Source organism: Triturus cristatus, chromosome 4_2 (assembly GCF_964204655.1).
Source record: "Triturus cristatus chromosome 4_2, aTriCri1.1, whole genome shotgun sequence".
NCBI classification, from domain to species: Eukaryota; Metazoa; Chordata; class Amphibia; order Caudata; family Salamandridae; genus Triturus; species Triturus cristatus.
The window spans coordinates 590,463,435-590,477,607 of record NC_140586.1 but is presented as its reverse complement, the minus strand read 5'-3'; positions in this window follow the sequence as shown (position 1 = coordinate 590,477,607).

The window sequence follows — 14,173 nt, the reverse complement described above, 5'->3', positions numbered from 1 at the left end:
GCTGCTGGCTGCATTAAGAATGGGTGGAGTGGGGAAGGGAGGAGCATTTTGGAGGCGTGTGGGTTGCAGAATCATGGCATTCGGCGGGGCGGTGCCGCAGGTGAGGCAGCAGCAGGTGGAAGGGGTGAGAAACTAGGCAAAAAGTAGCACACAAAGACAAGGAGGTCAGAAAGGCACAGTGCAACAGGCGTATGTAAAGGAAGGAGTGTCAGGTAACTCATGGGTCACTACGAGAAAATGTATGACCAATCACCAAAAATGACGGGCACAGGGTCAGGCAACAAAATGCGGAGCTGTGCACAGGAGACACACCATCAGCATGTGTTCACGTCCCGTTGTGTGGAGCAACCTGCACAAATACATACACAACCAGGGACTTCATGCACAATAGATATTATTAGCCATGAAGAACTGCATCCATGTTGCAGAAGTAGACATACACATATGCTCAATATTTGACAAGTATGCCATGGATGAGCCATGCAAACTGGCTAGAGAGCTGCAGTGACAGAGATGAGGCACTTTGGATTGTGCTGAACACCTTTATTCCACATACACACACAAAGGGAAATGCATCCATGTGAACAGACTCCCAGGTCAGTTGACAGAACATGGGGGATATACGCTGGACCCCCCCTTCACGACACGGATGATGTCAATCCCAAAAAACTGGCACACAATTCAAGGGGATGAGCCAAACAAATCCTGCTGCACACGGAGAGGCTGCAATTCCCCATAGAGCCTGTTGTTGTGATGTCCCACACTATGTCCATCCGTACCATCCGCAATGTTTCAGAGACAAGGTTTACACACATTGATGCCTTCATCAGACGCCACACTCCACTACAGATGACAGTCAAGAAGGGTGACTATCATGTCATGGGAGTGATGCTACATGTTATATGCTCCATGGTGAGAAGACATGTATGCATGGTACCACAACATGCACAGAAGCAGGCCCACACATTCCCAACCCGTACCACCACCAAAAAGCCTTGCTGCTATCCTTACCCAAACTGACATTTCCACATGTCTGTGTATGGAACGCTGATTCAGCACACGTTGCAATCCTCATTTGGAATAGCAGGAGGACAAAGATGACACGAGCAGACAACAGGCGCAGAAACCTGGGAATGACAGACACACAAGAAGTCACCTAAAACTATTCTCGCCGCACACATGGACATTTACAAAACATGAACAATGTTGGACACATGTAAATTCAAAGAAAGTCTCTCCGCAAAACTGTGTGGCATGACATCATCACTCGAGTGAGACATGAGAACTCACATCAAAGTCACTTTGCATTCAGTCATCTGAACACACACATTGCAACACATGCCACTCAATGCTACAAGCTTGCACACTCATACCCAGTGACTCACCATTATGAGAAGAAGTTGCGTATGAGCTGACTCCGGATATCATCCTCATCCTCCTCCTCATCACTAGCCTCGTGAGCAAGCCCTTGATCCTCCACGGGTGGATGTTCCTGCTCATCCGGATCCAGGATGAGTGGCACTGCCTTCTCAACTGCCATGTTGTGCAGCATGCAGCACACGAGGAAGATTCGGCAGACCTTCTCCGGGGCATAAGGGAGGGACCCGCCTGTCTTGTCCAGGCACCGGAATCAGCTCTTCAGGAGGCCAAACGTCCTTTCAATCACTCGCCTGGTCTGCCCGTGTGCATTGTTGTACCTGTGATCTGCAGCTGGTCTTGGGTTGCGGAGAGGTGTCATTAGCCATTGCATGTTGGGATATCCATCAATCAATCAATCAATGACATTTATAGAGCTCGCTACTCACCCGTGAGGGTCTCAAGGCGCTGTAGGGGGGGGTGCTGCTACTGCTCGAATAGCCAGGTCTTGAGGTGTTTCCTGAAGGTGAGATGGTCCTGGGTCAGTCGTAGGGTTTCAGGGAGGGAGTTCCATATCTTGGCTGCCAGGTAGGAGAACGATCTTCCTCCGGTGGTGGTTCTGCGAATCCGTGGGACGGTGGCGAGGGCGAGGCTGGTGGAGTAGTGCTGGCGGGTGGGGGTGTAGAACGAGAGGCGGTTGTTGAGGTATTCGGGGCCCATGTTGTGGAGCGCTTTGTGTGCGTGGGTGAGGAGCCTGAACATGATCCTCTTTTTGATGGGGAGCCAGTGCAGGTTTCTCAGGTGGACGGATATGTGGCTGTGGCTGTGGTGAGGGATGTTGAGAATGAGTCGTGCGGAGGCGTTCTGTATGCGCTGAAGACGTTTCTGAAGTTTGGCTGTGGTTCCTGCATATAGGGCATTCCCGTAGTCCAGTCGGCTGGTGACGAGGGATGGGTGCCGTCTTTCTGGTTTTGGTGGGGATCCACCAGAAGATCTTTCAGAGCATGCGCAGGGTGTTGAAACATGAGGACGAGACTGCGTTGACTTGCTTGGTCAGCGTGAGAGTGGAGTCCAGGATGAATCCCAGGTTGCGTGCGTGGTCCGTGGGTGTCGGTGCGGTGCCCAGCGCCGTGGGCCACCAGGAGTCGTCCCAGGCGGATGGGGATTGTCCGAGGATGAGGACCTCCGTCTTGTCCGTGTTGAGCTTCAGACGGCTGTGCTTCATCCATTCTGCGACATCTTTCATTCCGTCCTGGAGGTTGGTTTTGGTGGTGGATGGGTCTTTGGTGAGGGAGAGTATCAGTTGGGTGTCGTCAGCGTAGGAGATGATGTTGATGTTGTGTTTGCGTGTGATGGTGGCGAGGGGGCTCATGTAGATATTGAAGAGGGTTGGGCTGAGTGATGGAAACATCATGTAAAAAAGTGGGTCAGGAGATGCCGTAAGAGCCAAAGATACCGCAACACACAGGACAAACAGAGTATACCCACCAACAAGACATGCTCATTCGTTGTGCAGCCGCAGCATCATTTGTGGCACCCTGCTATGCCTCATGATGTAGGCATCGTGTGCTGATCCTGGAAAATGTGCACAGACATGGGAAATCAGCATGTTAGCAAGACACACCACAAGGGCATTTATCGAGTGGTAATGTTTTCTATTGCGATAGGCTTGTTCCTGTGCCTGTGGTGGTACCAAAGCCACATGTGTACCATCAATGGACCCAATGACATGGGGCATCCCTCCCAGGGCATAGAAATCACCCTTGACATCTGTCAACTCCTCAGGAGTAGGAAATGTGATGAATTCATCAAGGTGCTCCAACATGGTTGCTAAAACATCACGCAGGACACGGCTGAACATTGTCTGTGACATGCCACCAACATCAGCTATGGTGAATTGAAACGTACCTGTGGCAAAAAAATGTAGGGCTGCCATCACCTTCATCTTTGGGGTCAGCGCAGTAGGATACCTGTGTCGCGGTTGGAGGTGTGGTGCCAGCCTGTCGGTCAAGTCCTCAATCAACTGTTGAGTGAATCTGTAAATTCGGATGCAGGCACGTTCCCTCATGACACCCAAGTCTGGCATTGGTCTTGGGACAGGCGGTGCCCTGCAAGACATTGTTTGTAAGAATGAAGATTGAGAGTCTGCCAATATCAATGTCAATGAACATAGCACATGCTACACTGCTAATACACATCAGGTAACTATGGAGTCGGGTGTGTGCAATACATACAGGACACATATGCCAGCTTGCTGGCACTCCTACAAAAAGCCAAATACACCTGTTGATTGTCAAGTCTACATGACATGCCCTGAATGAGTTGGTAGCCAGTGTGAGTGAAGAGCCACAGATATCACCGGAGTGACACACAACCACATAGCTGCATTGGAAGGATGTCATCTCATCCACACAGCTGACTGCAAGGCACACGCACAGGTCACAAGGAATGTCAAATGTACATATCAAACACATTGCGATGGAGGGGTACACGTGACAAGAGAAAGACACAGCCATTGAGACAACGCAGACATGTATGACTGGGAAAATATGATGTTCGATGCACACAGACCCTACAGCGGTGGGAATCCACATGTGGCATGGTGTGCGTAGATGTGTCCCATGCCCATCTCCACACAGACCCATGTTGGATGCACCAACAGCAGATGCAGTTGACGGAACACTGACATCAAGCTCATTGGAACACATGACACACACCTGACATTGTCACAAAGGGGTATGCAGATCGTGACATGTCAGTTGATAGAGTGTCCCTGTCCCTGGCATCAGGATACAGTTGCGGGTGGTGATGACTGTGCCATCCCACTGCTGCTGTGCATGACACAGTTGGACTACAGACACACGTGGCAAGTGTCAAGGTGATGTGTGCCACATAGTGCCCCATCACACATGACATGTGTCCACAGGTCATCACACATCAATTGTGCAACTAGATGAGATGACCTGTGCAATATCACTGGCTGCCACACCTAGGGCCTGCACATAACAGTATGCAATGACAAGTACGTGATGGACATCCTTGTGCGACTCATAGCCCTCCCTTCCTGGCATGTGTGCGCCTGTATTACCATTGTAAGCGTGTGAAATGCGTACCTGTAGGGGTCTAACGCACTGTACTACTAGTGTGTACCCGTAGGTGTCTAACGCACTGTCCTACTAGTGCGTACCTGTACATGTCTAACGCACTTTACTACTAGTGTGTACCCGTAGGTGTCTAACGCACTGTACTACTAGTGCGTACCCGTACGTGTCTAACGCACTTTACTACTAGTGCGTACCCGTACGTGTGAACTAGTGCGTACCCGTACATGTCAAACGCACTGTACTACTAGTGCGTACCCATACGTGTGAACTAGTGCGTACCCGTACATGTCAAACGCACTTTACTACTAGTGCGTACCTGTACGTGTGAACTAGTGCATGCCCGTACGTGTCAAACACACTTTATTACTAGTGCGTACCCGTACGTGTGAACTAGTGTGTACCCGTAGGTGTCTAACACACTGTACTACTAGTGCATACCCGTAGGTGTCTAACGCACTTTACTACTAGTGCGTACCTGTAGGTGTCTAACGCACTGTACTACTAGTGCGTACCCGTAGGTGTCTAATGCACTGTACTACTAGTGCGTACCCGTACGTGTGAACTAGTGCGTACCCGTAGGTTTCTAACGCACTGTACTACTAGTGCGTACCCATACGTGTCTAACGAACTTTACCACTAGTGCGTACCCGTACGTGTGAACTAGTGTGTACCCGTAGGTGTCTAACGCACTGTACTACTAGTGCGTACCCGTAGGTGTCTAACGCATTGTACTACTAGTGCGTACCCGTAGGTGTCTAACGCACTTTACTACTAGTGCGTACCCATAGGTGTGAACTAGTGCGTACCCGTAGGTGTCTAACGCACTGTACTACTAGTGCGTACCCGTACATGTCTAACGCACTGTACTACTAGTGCGTACCCGTAAGTGTGAACTAGTGCATACCCGTAGGTGTCTAACGCACTGTACTACTAATGCGTACCCGTACGTGTCTAATGCACTGTACTACTAGTGCATACCCGTACGTGTGAACTAGTGCATACCCATAGGTGTCTAACTGTTGGACAGGCCACATGAAGGGCTTGCTCCCTCCCTGCATGACAGGGCCCAAGCCCCGGACCCCCAGGTGTTACCCACAAGAGCAACCCGCGCCTCGTCTCCCGACGGAACTCCTGCCCCCGGACATCCATGTATCATGGGGCCGAACCACTACCGGTTCCCCCGGCCGGATCAGCCGCCATCTTGGACACTGCCCCACGAGGCCGCGTGGCCTCAGCTCGACCCTAACCCTGGGCCTGGCCAGGCCCCGACATCCCGGCACCACCATCCACCCAGGAGGTGAACGGACCACTTGGCAGGTCAATGGGAGAAAGAACTGTCGATGGCTCTCCCCCGCCAGGTGCCGATCGCCCTCCAGCTCCCCCGGGCGCTGGCTCCACCCCCCTGCTGGGTGTCTGGACTCCCTCATCCCGGACCTTCCGACCTCCAAGCGCGAGGGTCCGGACATCAAAGGGCGCCAGACCTATAACTAGGGCAGCTCCAGAGCAGGAAGGCAGTTGTATCCTGGAGTCGAGAGACACCGAGAGAACTCAGCCTTGACGGACTACCGGCGCTGCCGTAGCCCTGCCTTGTGAACTATCGTCCTGCCTGCTGGCGCTGCCGCGGCCTTCTGCATCCTCCATCCTCGTCGGGACCTGCTGGCGCTGCCGCGGACCGTGTAACGACCACCTTCATCGGGACCTGCTGGCGCCGCCGCGGACCGTGTAACGACCACCTTCATCGGGACCTGCTGGCGCTGCCGCGGACCGTGTAACGACAACCTTCATCGGGACCTGCTGGCGATGCCGCGGCCCGTCCAAAGCTAGAACATCGAGCTCGAGGATTGTGAGCTATCCATCAGACCATCTCAGCTACCAGATTGGTAACCAGACTGTCCCGCTACCCCCTTTCCCAAACCAAGAGACTAGAATCGAGGGGACCCCTGAGTCCAGACCTCCTTGTACCATTCCATCGTACCTTAAGAAATCGCTTATAAAGAACGTTAAATCCTATCCTTGTGTGGTGTATATCTGTGGGGGGGGGAAGTTACACCTCTGTACGATCGCTGGAGACGGCTCTCCCCGGAGACCTCTTCCCTTGTCCTCGGCCGACCCACCCGGTCCGTCTAACATTGGTGGCCAGCGGCGCGATCCGAATCAACGCGTAATCGTACAGAGAGTAGCTCACCCCACGAAAAAACCACGATGTCAACCAAAGAGAGCGGATCCACCGAGAAATTCCAGATGGATAAATTGGAAGAGTACAGCCATCGTGAATTAAAACAATTCTGCATGGAACTAGGCATTGCTACCACCGGCCTGAGTACCAAAGACGATTTTAAGCACGCCATTGAGTCGTGGGCAGAAACCGGGGTCGCCAGATCCCCAGACCGAAACGGTGCAGCATCGGAGAGGAACGCCACGGCTCCCGAGGAGCGAGGAACGGGCCTCTCGCAGGAAGAGATCCAAGAAAGAGAAAAAAACAGACTACATGAGTTAGAAATGGCACGACTCAAAATGGACGGTGAACTAAAATTAGCCGAGCAAAAACTGAACCTAGAACATCTGCGGCTCCGAGAAGAACGGGAAGAAAAACAGAGGCAGAGAGAGCTCGAAGAAAAAAGATTAGCATACGAACACGAGCGCAAACTGGCAGAAATAGAACTACGGAAGCAGAACAAAGAACCGGAGGTGCCCGAGCGACCGCGCACCCCGGGAGCGACAGAAAAGAAAGTCCACATCCCCAAGGATGTCGTCCGAGAGTATGTCCGAGAGGACGACATACAACAGTGGTTCAAGGCCTACGAGATCGCCATGACCTCCCACCGGATCGATCGAAGTGACTGGGGAGCCGGCCTATGGGGGAGGTTCGTCAACGAAGGCCGCGATGCCCTGCTACAGCTCCCAGACCATCAGATGTCATCCTATGACCACATGAAGGCTGCCCTCCTCACCCGATATGGGCTCACACCCGAAATGTACCGCCAGAGGTTTCGGGACTGCACCCGGATCCCGGGTACAACTTGGGTGGAATATGTCAACTATTTCAGCCGAGCCTTCGAGGGTTGGATCAAGGGAAGCCACGTACCGACCTACGAGCAACTTTTTAATCTCATGGTGTGGGAGCACCTATCTAACAACTGCTTCGTCGAGCTCAGGCAGCACCTCCTCGACAGTAAATTGACTGACCCACGGCAACTCGCCGCCGAAGCTGACCGGTGGGAAAGCACCCGAGTGGGCCGGAGAGGGCCACACGAGCAGAACCGGAACAACCAAGGTCAGCACCGTCCCCGAGGAGGAGGAGGAGGCCAGGGGCGAGGGAGAGACACTGTCCCGGCCGCTCCCACTGCCAGCACCCCGCCCCCCCGATGCGCCCGGGGTTCCGAGCCAACATCACGTGTCACCGATGCCAGCGAGTCGGCCACTACGCCAATGACCCGAACTGTCCACAGAACCAAACTCCAAAACCCCGCCAGGTAGCTGCCGCCGCCCTGGGGGGAGAACAAATCTCCGAAGAACAAGAAGAATACGAGCAGGCACAACAAGAGTGGGAACCGGCCGCCATGGTTCTAGCGTGCCTAGGGGGAAAAGACATGGTCCCGCGGGCCCCCCTACCCGCCAACACCAGAAAATATAGCCAGTGGGTGACCATTAATGGGCGCCGGGCCGAAGCCCTACGTGACACAGGGGCCAGTGTGACGGCCGTCCGCTGTCACCTGGTAAAACCAGAGCAGATCCTGCCGAACATTCTCTGCCCCGTCCGCTCAGCCGACAATTCAGAGAGTCTATGTCAGATGGCCTGCGTCCCCTTCGAATGGGGAGGGGTCTCCGGCATGTTGAAGGTGACGGTCCGGGATGATGCCCCCGTGGACTGTCTCCTGGGGAATGATCTTGAGAGATCCCCGTGGGCCGCCGTCGAAAGAAGAGAGCACCTGGGGATGCTGGGCCTCCCGGACTGGGCGTACGTAACCACCCGGTCCATGGCCGCCCGTGCCATCCCCCGACCAGAAGAACCAGAATGGCCTGCACCTCCTCCCCCGATCGCTCCAGTAGAGGACACCGACTATACCGACCCCCCAGAGCAAACCCCCGAAGGGGTCGCCCAGCCCCAGGACCTTCCCGGCCTGGCTCAGTGGCGTCAAGAAGGGGGGCCCACCCAGGAACAGTTCCGCCAAGAGCAGAAGACCTGTCCCTCCCTCGAGGGACTCCGCCAGCAAGCCATCGCCCAGAGCGCAGGGGACACCACCGGAGCCCATTGGGTCTATTGGGATAACGACCTGTTATACAGTGAACAGAGAATCGCGGAGTTAGGGGCCAGTCGAGTGCTGGTGGTGCCCCTCCGTTTCAGAGACTTCCTGTTGAATTTGGCCCACGATGTCCCTCTGGCTGGACACCTGGGCCAGGACAAAACCTACAGTCGCCTGGTGACCCACTTTTTCTGGCCGAGGATGCGAAACGACGTCCTCAACCACTGCCGGTCCTGCCCCACGTGCCAGGCCAGCGGGAAGAGCGGCCGCAAGCTCAAAGCGCCCCTGCAACCCTTCCCAGTTGTCACCACCCCGTTCGAGAGGGTGGGAATAGACATTGTGGGGCCCCTGGACCCCCGCACAGCACAAGGACATCGGTTCATCCTGGTACTGGTGGACCACGCCACCCGCTACCCCGAGGCTGTGCCCCTGCGAACTGTAACATCTCCGGTGGTCGGCCGGGCCTTAATGGGGATCTTCTCCCGGGTGGGCTTCCCCTGAGAAGTCGTCAGCGACCGAGGCACAAACTTTATTTCGAAATATATGAAGTCCCTCTGGCAACAGTGCGGGGTCACCTACCGATTCACGACCCCCTATCATCCTCAAGAAAACGGACTAGTTGAGCGATTCAACCGCACGCTCAAGGGAATGATTGGGGGATTGGAAGAGCCCCTCCGTCGCCAGTGGGATGTACTACTTCCGTGCCTCCTCTTCGCCTATCGAGAAGTTCCCCAGAAGTCCCTCGGTTTTAGCCCTTTCGAACTCTTGTACGGGCACCCTGTGCGAGGGCCCCTCAGCCTAGTCAAAGAAGGTTGGGAGATGGCCCCCCTAAAGACCCCTCCAGACGTCTTCAAGTACCTCCTGGCACTACGCAATCAGACCCGGCGATTCAGGGAAATGGCGAAAGCGAATCTTGAGGCCAGTCAGGAGGACATGAAAAAATGGTACGATCAAAATGCCTCCTCCGTCGAATTCGAACCTGGTCAACAAGTGTGGGTGATGTCCCCCACCGAACCATGTGCCTTGCAGGACAAGTGGACGGGGCCCTTCAAAGTGGTCGAACGCAAGAGCCCCGTCACCTATCTCATCGATATGGAGTCTCCCCAGAACCCCCTCCGGGTCCTCCACACCAACAGACTCAAACCCCACTTTGTGCGCTCGGAACTCAGCCTCCTGATGGCTACAGACAGTGGGGCGGAAGAAGACTCCGAGCCTCTCCCTGATCTCCTGAAGACTCAGGAGAAAGATGGTTCCGTGGACGGGGTCCGGCTCTCCGAGGCCCTCACCCCAGAGCAGCGCCAAGGCTGCCGGGACCTCCTGCTGCAGTTTGCTACTTTGTTTTCCCTCACCCCAGGGGTCACCCCCTGGTGCTTGCACGACGTGGACACTGGGGACAGTCCCCCTATCAGACACCGGGCATACCGCGTACCAGATCGGGTGCGGGCCTGCATCCAAGAGGAAGTGTCCAAGATGCTCACGCTCGGGGTCATCGAGCCCTCGGACAGCCCCTGGGCCAGCCCGGTCGTGCTGGTCCCCAAAGCTGCTGCCCCCGGCACCACTCCTGAACTCCGATTCTGCGTCGACTATCGGGGCTTGAATGCTGTCACCAGGACCGACGCTCATCCCATCCCCCGAGCGGATGAATTGATCGACCGCATGGGGGCTGCCCGCTACCTCAGCATCTTCGACCTGACAGCGGGCTACTGGCAGATCGGTCTCACACCCCGAGCCCAAGAACGGTCCGCCTTTTCTACCCCCGATGGCCACTACCACTTCAAGGTCATGCCCTTCGCATGAAGAATGCCCCAGCTACTTTTCAGCGACTAGTGAACCAGGTCTTGGCGGGGCTCGAAGAGTTCAGCGCCGCCTACCTGGACGATATCGCTGTGTACAGCCGCCACTGGTCCGACCACCTCCACCACCTCCGAGAGGTCCTGCAGGCCCTCCAGCGGGCCGGCCTCACAATTAAGGCCGGCAAGTGCCAAATTGGTCAGGGGTCCGTGACCTACCTCGGACACCAGGTGGGAAGCGGTCTGGTGACCCCTCTGCAACTCAAAATCGCTGCCATCCAGTCCTGGCAACCCCCAGTCACGCAGACCGAGGTCCGAGCCTTCTTGGGACTCACCGGCTACTACCGGCGGTTCGTGAGGGACTATGGCAGCATTGTGGGGCCCCTCACGGGTCTCACGTCCAAAAACCACCCGAAGAAGATTAACTGGACCCCCGACTGTCAAGCGGCCTTCGAGAAGCTGAAAGCCGCCCTGTGCACTGCCCCTGTGCTCCAGGCCCCCGATTACAGTCGGGAATTCATTGTGCAAACGGACGCCTCCGACCACGGCATCGGGGCGGTTCTCTCCCAGCTGAACCCCGAGGGTCTTGACCAGCCGGTGGCCTTCATCAGCAGACGCCTCCTGGCCCGAGAACAGCGCTGGAGCACAATCGAGAGGGAGGCCTTCGCAGTGGTGTGGGCCCTCAAAAAGCTCCGGCCCTATCTCTTCGGTACCCACTTCCGGGTGCAAACCGATCATAGACCCCTTCAGTGGCTAATGCAGATGCGGGGGGAAAACCCAAAACTATTGCGCTGGTCCATCTCCCTGCAGGGGATGGACTTCACTGTGGAACATCGACCGGGCCAAGACCACGCCAACGCAGATGGCCTGTCACGCTTTTTCCGCCTCGACGAGGAGAGTCCCCAAGAGGATGGGTGACTCTCCCCGCCTTCAGCTGGGGGGGACGCATGTTGGACAGGCCACATGAAGGGCTTGCTCCCTCCCCGCATGACAGGGCCCAAGCCCCGGACCCCCAGGTGTTACCCACAAGAGCAACCCGCGCCCCGTCTCCCGACGGAACTCCTGCCCCCGGACATCCATGTATCATGGGGCCGAACCACTACCGGCTCCCCCGGCCGGATCAGCCGCCATCTTGGACACTGCCCCACGAGGCCGCGTGGCCTCAGCTCGACCCTAACCCTGGGCCTGGCCAGGCCCCGACATCCCGGCACCACCATCCACCCAGGAGGTGAACGGACCACTTGGCAGGTCAATGGGAGAAAGAACTGTCGATGGCTCTCCCCCGCCAGGTGCCGATCGCCCTCCAGCTCCCCCGGGCGCTGGCTCCACCCCCCTGCTGGGTGTCTGGACTCCCTCATCCCGGACCTTCCGACTCCAAGCGCGAGGGTCCGAACATCAAAGGGCGCCAGACCTATAACTAGGGCAGCTCCAGAGCAGGAAGGCAGTTGTATCCTGGAGTCGAGAGACACCGAGAGAACTCAGCCTTGACGGACTACCGGCGCTGCCGTAGCCCTGCCTTGTGAACTATCGTCCTGCCTGCTGGCGCTGCCGCGGCCTTCTGCATCCTCCATCCTCGTCGGGACCTGCTGGCGCTGCCGCGGACCGTGTAACGACCACCTTCATCGGGACCTGCTGGCGCCGCCGCGGACCGTGTAACGATCACCTTCATCGGGACCTGCTGGCGCTGCCGCGGACCGTGTAACGACCACCTTCATCGGGACCTGCTGGCGCTGCCACGGCCCGTCCAAAGCTAGAACATCGAGCTCGAGGATTGTGAGCTATCCATCAGACCATCTCAGCTACCAGATTGGTAACCAGACTGTCCCGCTACCCCCTTTCCCAAACCAAGAGACTAGAATCGAGGGGACCCCTGAGTCCAGACCTCCTTGTACCATTCCATCGTACCTTAAGAAATCGCTTATAAAGAACGTTAAATCCTATCCTTGTGTGGTGTATATCTGTGGGGGGGAAGTTACGCCTCTGTACGATCGCTGGAGACGGCTCTCCCCGGAGACCTCTCCCCTTGTCCTCGGCCGACCCTCCCGGTCCGTCTAACACTAACGCACTGTACTACTAGTGCGTACCCGTACGTGTCTAACGCACTTTACTACTAGTGCGTACTCGTAGGTGTCTAACGCACTTTACTACTAGTGCATACCCGTACGTGTCTAACACACTTAACTACTAGTGCATACCCGTAGGTGTCTAACGCACTGTACTACTAGTGCATACCCATACGTGTGAACTAGTGCGTACCCGTAGGTGTCTAACGCACTGTACTACTAGTGCGTACCGGTACATGTGAAATGCACCGTACACCCGCTATCATCGCGTGTGTACGCTTTGTTTCACCATTGCACTTGTGCCGTAGGGGTACATGTGAAACACACCGTACCTGTGTGTGGATTTCTAAATTACATAGGGGACACATAAGGGACAAGTATTAGGCCCTAAAAACATGCTGGTTGTCATGGGGACAGAGTTTTCAGTTGAAAAGTGTCGATCATGTGTCCTGGAACAGTCAGTTGGCCACAAAATACAATGTTGCAAAGTGATTGTTGACTTGACATGATGCTCAAAATTTGAACGATGCGAATACTGTCATTGGTGTATGTTTAAAGTCATTGGTGTATGGTTAAAGGGATTGGAGTAAACGTAGGATGCAAATGAGTCTGACCAATCACTATGTACTCCTCTAAATGAATGCCCCTCAGCAAGACAGATATAAGGCAGCCAGAACCCATGAGAGTGCGTACCCGTAGGTGTCTAACGCACTGTACTACTAGTGCGTACCCGTACGTGTGAACTAGTGTGTACCCGTAGGTGTCTAACACACTGTACTACTAGTGCGTACCCGTAGGTGTCTAACGCACTTTACTACTAGTGCGTACCTGTAGGTGTCTAACGCACTGTACTACTAGTGTGTACCCGTAGGTGTCTAACGCACTGTACTACTAGTGCGTACCCGTACGTGTGAACTAGTGCGTACCCGTAGGTTTCTAACGCACTGTACTACTAGTGCGTACCCATACGTGTCTAACGAACTTTACCACTAGTGCGTACCCGTATGTGTGAACTAGTGTGTACCCGTAGGTGTCTAACGCACTGTACTACCAGTGTGTACCCGTAGGTGTCTAATGCATTGTACTACTAGTGCGTACCCGTAGGTGTTTAACGCACTTTACTACTAGTGCGTACCCATAGGTGTGAACTAGTGCATACCCGTAGGTGTCTAATGCACTGTACTACTAGTGCGTACCCGTACATGTCTAACGCACTGTACTACTAGTGCGTACCCGTAAGTGTGAACTAGTCCGTACCCGTAGGTGTCTAACGCACTGTACTACTAGTGCGTACCCGTACGTGTCTAATGCACTGTACTACTAGTGCATACCCGTACGTGTGAACTAGTGCATACCCATAGGTGTCTAACGCACTGTACTACTAGTGCGTACCCGTACGTGTCTAACGCACTTTACTACTAGTGCGTACTCGTAGGTGTCTAACGCACTGTACTACTAGTGCATACCCGTATGTGTCTAACACACTTAACTACTAGTGCGTACCCGTAGGTGTCTAACGCACTGTACTACTAGTGCGTACCCGTAGGTGTCTAACGCACTGTACTACTAGTGCGTACCCGTACGTGTGAACTAGTGCGTACCCGTAGGTGTCTAAC